This window comes from Garra rufa, chromosome 19, assembly GCF_049309525.1.
Source record: "Garra rufa chromosome 19, GarRuf1.0, whole genome shotgun sequence".
NCBI classification, from domain to species: Eukaryota; Metazoa; Chordata; class Actinopteri; order Cypriniformes; family Cyprinidae; genus Garra; species Garra rufa.
The window spans coordinates 27,470,191-27,479,788 of record NC_133379.1 but is presented as its reverse complement, the minus strand read 5'-3'; the positions used below and the strand labels follow the sequence as shown (position 1 = coordinate 27,479,788).

General features: G+C 36.0%; 1 long non-coding RNA gene across 1 annotated transcript; it reads right to left on the bottom strand.

Moving 5' to 3' along the window:
* Positions 1 to 6,456: 6,456 nt before the first annotated feature.
* Positions 6,457 to 9,598, bottom strand: LOC141292949 (uncharacterized). Its single transcript, XR_012340605.1, has 2 exons — positions 9,560 to 9,598; positions 6,457 to 7,306 (listed from the first exon to the last, which is right to left on the bottom strand). It is a non-coding gene; the product is annotated as an uncharacterized lncRNA (long non-coding RNA).

The window sequence follows — 9,598 nt, the reverse complement described above, 5'->3', positions numbered from 1 at the left end:
CGGCCGCGATAACATAAACAATTCACCATTTAATAACACACATCACTTGTATTGAAATTTTGCTCGCCTCTCTTTTAAGCAGGCAAAGTGATCAATTACCCTCTCATTAAAATCAGGCATGTTCCTCATAAGTTCCCTCTCCATTGAAAGCATGGCCGATGCATTCAGACGTCTCGCTACACGCGTGCGTGCTGTACATCTTCGAGCACGCATCAGTGCGTATTACGAAATCACGTTGGGGCGAGCCCTCCCGGTGCCCATTGAAATGCATTGTAGGGTTCAAAATTTGAAAAAAAAAATCTCACAATATAACTCTATGAGACCGGCTGGGGCGATTTTCAATCTGACTGAGATCGCCCCAAGGGGGCGGGGTTTTAGGTTGGAAAGTGACATTCAGGCTGTTGATTGTACAGTAATATGCAGACTAGGACTAGCAAAATAAGAGTCTTTTTCTCCTCTCTTTTTTCGTGTGGCTCAAGGAGGGCGATGCACTATCGCCCACCATGGGCCAGCCGCCCCTGTTTTTAAATAAAATTTATTTTTCACGATAGAGATCGTTTCAAAGTAGCAGGAGCTATCTGCCACAAGATGGCGCTGTTTTTTTTTTTTTTTTTATTACCGCCCACAGTACAGATCTACAAATAATAAATCTAAAATGTCGAAACATACAATCTGCTTATCTTTTCTGTAGTTTCGCTGCAGTTATAAATGTATGTTCTTTTAATTCAGCCACGAGGTCACGCTGTGACATATCGATGTTGGGTCTATAATTCAACTGTCCGACAAATTCCAAATCTTTTTATTGGAGGTATTAATATCATGGATTTTAAGTGTAATAACTCGAAAATGTCTTACTCGAGATGTCAGCTGTTACCCAAAGAGAAAATATGAAAAATATGGTCAGCATCTAATAAATTTTTACTGCCAAATAAGGTAAAGGAAAAACATTTTAAGATATTGCAGAGGTGCTATCCCTGTAAAACTTTTATTAACGAGTTTTAAAAAGATGTCTCACCTAAATGTTCATTTTGTAATTTAGAAAATGAAATATTTATTTTGTAACTGTAAATATTCTGAAGACTTTTTGGAAACGGGTATCTATCTTGGTTTTTGATATATTTTATAAAATAGTAAAAATAGATGAATCTATGATCCTTTTTTAAAATTGCAATACTGGATCAGAGGAAGATGATAACACTTTAAAGGTGTTAATTCTCTTTGGGAAGTTTCATATACATAAAACAAAAATAATGTCTATCACTCCCTCTTTTATTTTTTTCTGTAAAGACCTTTATTTTACTTTATTTTATGACTCCTTAATTAAAATTACTAAACAAAAACTGCATAAAAACATCTCAAATATTAAAAAATGTTATTTGTAAATTGTAATGTTTTACCCTCCTTGATGTATGCTTGTTATATGTATCCCCCACTTTTTGTTTGTGTTCTGTATTGTGTTCTGTGCTGATGTTAAGTATCATTGTATGTTTGTTTTTTTAAAGAGAATAAAAAAAAATAAAAAAAAGTCTTCTGTTGGTCACGCGGTTCAAGTGGTGCATTCACAGGTCACCAAACTTGAATTTCGGAACTCTGCAAAACGCCAAACTTTTCGCACGTGCTTGCTCTTCTGAATGGAAGATTGTGAAGAAAAGAAGAAAGGCGCCAGACGCAACGCTGCAAAGTGCAAACCAGCGATTAATGCTGCCTTCATGTGATATGGGAAAGATGATGCTTTCCACTTGTGAAGTGGAAATTACCAGTGTGTCATGTTCAGGTGCTTTTGTTGTCGTAGTGAAGAGAAACATGGCGAACTCGGAATTTGTCCTCACATGCTACTTAGGTAAAAGTTTTAAAACGGTTATAAACTCCCTAATGCATCTGCTACAGGATGCATCAAAACACAAACGGTAAATTATAGGCTGTATCTTATTGATCATGAATAGTAGAGTTGTTTTAAAGACAATACTTACTAATGGTTATTTTAGCTAGCCTATATATACGTTTTTATATAAGCCTATGTATATTTTATATAGCCTATATAAGTTTTTTTACTTTTAACATCATGCAATGTTTACCATTCATTATGGTTTCGTTACTGTCCGCCATGTTGAAAGGTCAAAGTTTATCCCATCTCGGCAACTCGGGTATCATAAAAATTTTCGAGCTTTCCAGTGGAAATTACAACGTGAGTGGGTGTTCATGTGCAATTTCGATGTCGGATTTTGGTATTTACCATAATTACGATAGCACATGAAGGCAGCATAAGCGATGCAGGTGCTACAATGAGTAACGTTATAGAAAGCGATGTGCTGCCATATAGTATCAAACTAGACTCCAGTAACTCACGGATTTGTGGATATGATGGAACAAAACGAACAGATAGTGTCGTGTGGTGAGTGAGAAACTGGAAACAACAACAACAGCAGTAGTGGTAGCAGCAGTTTAGGTCATCAGGTTAAGCCAAGTTTAGGTCATACTTAAATTAGGACATATACCACCGGTTTCACAGACAAGGCTTAAATCTTATCCCAGACTTGATCTTAAAATATGTCAGTGCCTTTGTTTTGCCTCTAGATGCACACCAGTAATGTTTGTTTGTTTTTTCAGGGAAAGTTAATAAAAATTACTTAACTGTCCTAATTGAACTATTTCCTAATCATGGTTTAACCTAAACTCTGTCTGTGAAAGCAGGCTGGTTTTAGAGGTGTTTTGGCCACTTTCCCAGCCCCAGCCCACAAGTTAAAACCAGCCTGGCCAGGTTTACAGAAATATTCAGGATGTACAACCATGAACTGTTATCTTGCAGGCAAAGAGTAGAGAACAAATAGAGGGTTTGCACTTAAGTCACAGTTTGGTCAGTTACCCGAATGCCATATTGGAGAACCTTGGATGTGAACAACAGCATGGATTGCACGGTTAAAGGAGTAGTTATCTTTCAGAACAAAATTTTACAGATAATTTACTGTGATAATTTATTCATGTCTTTCTTTCTTCTGTCAATAAGAAATTACGTTTTTTGAGAAAAACATTTTTAGGATTTCTCTCCATAATATGGACTTCTATGGTGCCCCCGAGTTTGCACTTCCAAAATGCAGTTTAAATGCCGCTTCAGAAGACTCTAAATGATCCCAGCTGAGGAAGAAGGGTCTTATCTAGCAAAACGATTGATTATTTTCTAAAAACATTTACAATTTATATATTTTTTTATCTATACACAGAGTACACATGGAGCTAGACAAGATGAGCATTTAAGGTTAAAAAGTATATAAATTGTAAAAAAAAATTTTTTTTAGAAAATAACCGCTCGTTTTGCTAGATAAGAAAGCTCTTTGAAGCTGCATTTTGGAAGTTCAAACTCGGGGGCACCATAGAAATCCATTATATGGAGAGAAATCCTGAAATGTTTTCCTCAAAAAACATTTCTTTACGACTGATGAAAGAAAGACATGAATATCTTGGATGACATGGGGGTGAGTACATTATCTGATACATTTTTGTTCGGAAAGTGAACTACTCCTTTAATGTACTATGAATATGCTGTTCTGCTCATTTCTGCTGTCTAAACCTCGGAAGAAAATGTGTAGTAGCTGCTAAATCATATAGAGAAGGACCTAATAAGGAGTGGGTGCAGTGGTTTGATATCTAAAAGCAGTATTAATTAAGATATTAGCCTTCACCTACCTGAACAGAAATAATAAAAACAAACTTGAATGTTGTCAAGATTCTTGCTCTGGAAATCATGGTTCAGTTTGGTCAACCACAAACATTTTTTGTTCTTCAGTTTTTTTGCACTCTTCTCCTTGATTTGTTATAAATTTTTACAGTCTATATTACTCCAAATGTTTTTTCCCAGTCTGAGCGATTAATACAGCTCAAAACATTTTCAGCAGCAATAATCAGCTAAACTGACAGTTCCGTCTGGTCAGTGGCATTGTTCACGTTCAGTGCAGTCAATATGCTCACTTGATGACGCATTGTGAAAACACCCCATACAAAGATAGTGAGTGAACAAACACACTTAACACATCAAAAAAAAAAAAAGGTTTTCTTCTGTACTGTACTGTTTTTATGTATAATACTTTTGTAGCCAAGGTGAAGTATGCAGTCTTGCTGCCATTTTGAAATTGGTTCTAGGTTAAAAACAGGGAAAATGTCCTGTAAATTTTTTGTGAACATTTTTATAATAAACCCACTCTAAAAACAAATGGTGCTATATAGCACTAAAAGTGGTTCTTTGGCTTGTAATCATAGGGGAACCACTTTTAGTGCTATATAGCACCTATTTTAAAAGGTGCTACTGTATATGGCACCTTTGTCAAATGGTTCTATGTAGAACCATCAGATGTACCATATACCATTTTATTACTTCAACAAAAATGGTGCTCAATAGAAACAATCATAGGGGCTTGTAATCATAGGGAAACTTTTTTGGAACTTGACACCCACTCTTAAAGAAGCTATGGCACAATTTCCTATGTCAAATATTTCCTTATGGAGGCCTGAGGGGCAAAAAGATCTTCAGGAAATACACTGTATGTTAATGTTGTTTTTAATCCTTTCCCCAACTGAAGAGTTTAAGAGAGAGTTAGAGATCCTTATTCAGAGGCTTAACAGGTTCTTTGTATGGCAGTGGTGCTATATAGCACCTTAACGACCCCAAAGAAGCACTGAAGAACCGCTGAAGAACCAAACAGGGGCTTGACCGGTTCTTTATACACTAACGGTGCTATATAGCACCACAATCACACCAAAGAACCGCTGAAGAACCGCTGAAGCACCATTTTTTTCTGTGTGTATTATTTATTATTTTGCCAATAAATAAGTAAATAGTTAAAAAAAATTGCTCGTTATAATATCTTTGGAAATAACATTTATTCCTGTAATTGCAAAGCTGAATATTCAGCATCCATTTTATTCAGTGTTAAATTGTTTAGAATTTTTTATAGTATGCTGCAGCATTTATTAAACATTTTTTGTAGCAATGCGAATATCTTTACTAGCTTTACTTTTCGGAAAAATTATCAAGCAATTGCTCAAATTGCTCAAGTTAATAATGGTTCTGATGAAAAGGTGTAAGAATATGTAATAACCATGTTATAATGCTGTGTTCCAGGCAGGTTTTTGAGCCTGTAAATCACGACTCAAAACCACAACTCAGGACTTTCTAGCGTTCCAGGCAAGTCACGCCAAACTGCCTGAGCACGTTTATTATTATAAATTTGATTGCAACGTTATATTGTCCTAAAGTCTATTTTTCCACGTGTACCGCTTGCATAAACACCGCACCCGTAGGGGCTGCCATTGTTGTTTCGCAGGCTCAGAACTGGGAGTACATCGATCTAGTACGAGTTCACGGGTGGGAAGTCACGGGTAGAAGGTTGAAAAATCAGGTTGCTAGGTCCACGGCATCAGTACAACTATTCAAAATAGTAGATTGTACTATGATTTAACTACTCTAAAGTATGAGCAGCTCATAGCTTGACTAATTACATTCCAAAAAGAGACAAAATGAGCTCCACCCCATTTGATTTTATGAGCGAAAAGAAAACTTCTATAAACCTACATACCAATGTCTAAACAGCATTGTTTTCAAATCTTAAGCACAGTATTTTTTTTTTACTTTACCGGGTGTATAAATGCATGGATGACATTGCGCTGGATACAGGTAAAAAAATTCTTTATTGAGTCACAGGTCATGTCCAAAGTGACTAAATGCAATACAGATAGAATTCCTCATGCGGCCCTTGTCATCACTGCAGTGCACTGGAAATCCGGCCAAGAACAAAGGAACAGAGAGAGTCCAGAGGCAGAGGACGGGTTAATGCCAAACCATCATCCACATTGAGCAGGAAAAAAAAATGAAACACTCGTAAAGTACTATCACCTAGTTGAGACACAGTTAATAAGACCACAGAACCGAGGTAAACATATCGAAGAACAGATAAGCTGCAAGTATGTACAAAGTGTCAGATACAGAAACATCTCAAGGCTCTAAATACATCCAGACTGCTTTTGGTCATGAGATATAAGTTTATGGCATATTCACTTCACAGCAACACTCCTCTTTGCATATAAGTTGTGTAATTGGAACCACATAACACTAATTAGAAACTGAATGTGTTTTACCAGATAAGAAGTTTTTTTCAGAATGAACATTTGTAGTTTGTGTACTTGAAGTCTACCAGAAACCTTTCCTTTTAACTGCTCTGACCAAGATACTGCTCCATCCCAATATATTGTACAGTTTTATTACTCAAAAGCACCAAAACTGATATGAACAGATGTGTTACAGGTAGTTACAGCTGTAGGAATAAAGTGAACGTTTGGCATACATTATGTCTGCAACTGCTATAAGCTTTCAGAGAAAAAAAGAGAAAGTTTTATTGTTAGCACTGCCTAGACGACATTGAGCCACTGAAAGCCACTGGAAACCATAAACAATGTCTGACAACTAGCTTAGCGACTAGAACACAATGAATTGTTTTAATTGCTGATTTAACAATTGCATTTTTGTGCTGTACAGAAATAAACATGAAATAGTGGATGTTCAAAACACCCTTCTGCCAGACAACACATTTCATACATGGATGTTTGTTTTGACATTGGTAAGTCCTTGAGGCGTTCACAGCTGAGAAGTTTGTGAAACCTCTTTTCGGCAAAATAATGGAGTAAAGCTGCAAACTGTTCATATAAATGTCACAAATACAGGCAGAGAAATGTAATACTCCAAACATTTGTTAAAATGGCCACTTGTGTGCCCAAGGCGTTCTGCTGGCTTCAGGAAGTGTGCAAACCACTGACAGACAGATAGGTGTCATTCTACAAAACGTACAGGAAAAGAACCAAACAAAAAGACAGGAACGCTCTCTTTGTACTAATAGGTCTGTGGAGTTCAAACAAAGCTGCCTAGATTTACAGACTGGTTAAAAGTTTTGCTGGATGCTTAAACTGAAGGGCGAGAGCTTGTGGCAAGGCAGAGAGAAAGTGACTGCTTTAGTGCACGAGCGGAGAGAGGGGTGCTGTGTTAGGAAAGGGTATGTTGGGCTAGGGCGCTTTCACCAGTCCTCTTGCTGAGCCTTGATGTCAGTGCGAACGGCTTAGCGTGACCTTTCAAATGAAAAACAAAAGTCTCTCCCCCCCCCAAACAAAATTAGTACAAAATAAAAAATAAAAATGAACAAAATAAAGTAAAATAAGCTTGAGGCTTAGCAGTCGCTCTTCCAAAGTTTGATGGTTTTGTCGTTTTCTAGTGCTGCTGATGCGATGATGTTTTCTGTGGGATGACATGCGGTTGAGATCACCACATCTACAATCAAATGGAAAATGGGATGAGATTATTTTCAAATAACATTAGAAGAGCATTTCTAATATATAAAGTTGAAGTCAAGTTTACATACACCTTGCAGAATCTGCAAAATGTTGATTTTACCAAATAATGTATATTTCACAAATGACGCTTACATATAGTCCACAAGAGAAAACAATACTGCCCTCCAAAGGCAAAGTGCAGTAACTACGCCAACACTGAAATAGAAAAATGGCTTTAAAGTTTTTACGCCAGCTAGTCAAACATGTTGATACTCTCGTTTCTCTAAAACGGGATAAAATTCAACCAGGAGACTTTGCCACAAGACAAAACTGTTGTCACAAAGTCCATTAAGCCTTAACTCAATTTTGACCAAATGTGTAGTTACTGCTCTTTGCCTTTGGAGGGCAGAATAATTGAATTTATTAAAATTATCCTGTTCAAAAGTTCACATACACTTGATTCTTCATACTGTGTTGTTACTTGAATGATCCGCAGCTGTTTTTTTGTTGTTGTTGTTGTTGTTTAGTGATAGTTGTTCATGAGCCCTTGTTTGTCCTGAACAGTTAAACTGCCTGCTGTTCTTTAGAAAAATCCTTCAGGTCCCACAAATTCTTTGGTTTTTCAGCATTTTTGTGTATTTATTATGGATGTTCATCTCCATAACTGAGGCCGATGCGATATGCATCTCGATGCATAGTCAACGATACGATACATTAACGATACATAAAGCAGCTAGCGATGCAATGCGATACGATACACCCGTTACGATGCAGTGTGATCCGATTTCGATACGATTCAACACGATTCGATGCAGTATGATGCAATGAAACAAATATGATGATATGCATTTCAGTATGTTACAGATACTTTTATTTCTTTATTTCAGACAACAAATCATAAATTAACTTAAGTGCCTTCTGATTTGTAGTGCATGACCCTTACACAAATAGGCTTTGGCAGGGGCGGACTGAGATAACAATTTCAGGCCGGGAAATCTCACACTCATCCAGGCCATCCCAAAAACCCACACCAAATTCTGAAACCATGGACAATATATATATTTTTTGTATAGCTATTATCATTATCACATAAAAAAAAAAGTTTAAATCCATTGGCTGGTGCCACACAAAATAATTAAAGGTTATCTCTTGAACTTCCATTTACCTTTTTATAAAAATGTAAGTATTACATTAGGACCATGTGCTATTGTTTTATCTTGCCTAAATGTCAAAATTGTTAGCCTACAATAATAGCTACATCTAAAATATATCTTTAGTAAAATCCTAATACTGAACATGTTTTTGCATTATCATGGGTTATGTTTTGTTCTTTGGAAAATTAACCATGGCCTATGGTAAAAGTATAGTAGTTGTTTTTTGGCATTTTGATTACAAATTGAATAACCAGAGTTTTACTACAAATACCATAAAGTGTAGCAAAACCTGTTAATTTGTGGTTACCATAGTTTAACTATATATAACCATGGTTTTTAGTGAAAACATGGTTAATTTTGGTAAGGGTTGTATTGTTATTAGCCTATATGCCAATTTGTATCCGATGCACACTTTTTAAACCGATGCATCGCGTCGTTAACTTTTTAAGCCGATGCACCGAGCGAATCGGGGAATCTTCCCATCCCTAGTATTTATACATGTAGTCCCTCAGTTGTCCTCAGTGTGAAAAGATGGATCTCAAAATCGTACAGTCATTGTTGAAAAGGGTTCAAATATACATACAAGTGCTGAAAAACCAAAGAATTTGTGGGACCTGAAGGATTTTTCTGAAGAACAGTGGGCAATTTAACAGTTTAGGACAAACAAGGGATTCATGAACAACTATTACTAAACAAAAAACAAACAGCTGTGTTAGGTAACACAGTATTAATAATCAAGTGTATGTAAACTTTTGAACAGGGTAATTTTTTGATTCAACTATTATTTTCTCTTGTGGACTATATGCAAACATCTTATGTGAAATATTTTATTCAGGTCTGTAAAATATATATATATATATATATATATATATATATATATATATATATATATATATATATATATATATATATATAAAAAATAACACATTTTGTATGATCCCACTTATTTTGGTAAAATATTTAAGTATTTTGTGGCTTCTGCAAGGTGGATGTAAACTTTTGACTCTAGCTCTATATAGAGTAAGAAAGAGAGAGAAAGTGACTCCTTAAGTAGGGCTTAAGCATCTAGTGTCAAAATTCCAACTTCCTGTTCCTACCTGTGTGCCCCTGTAGTTTCTGTACGATCTCCTTGGTCT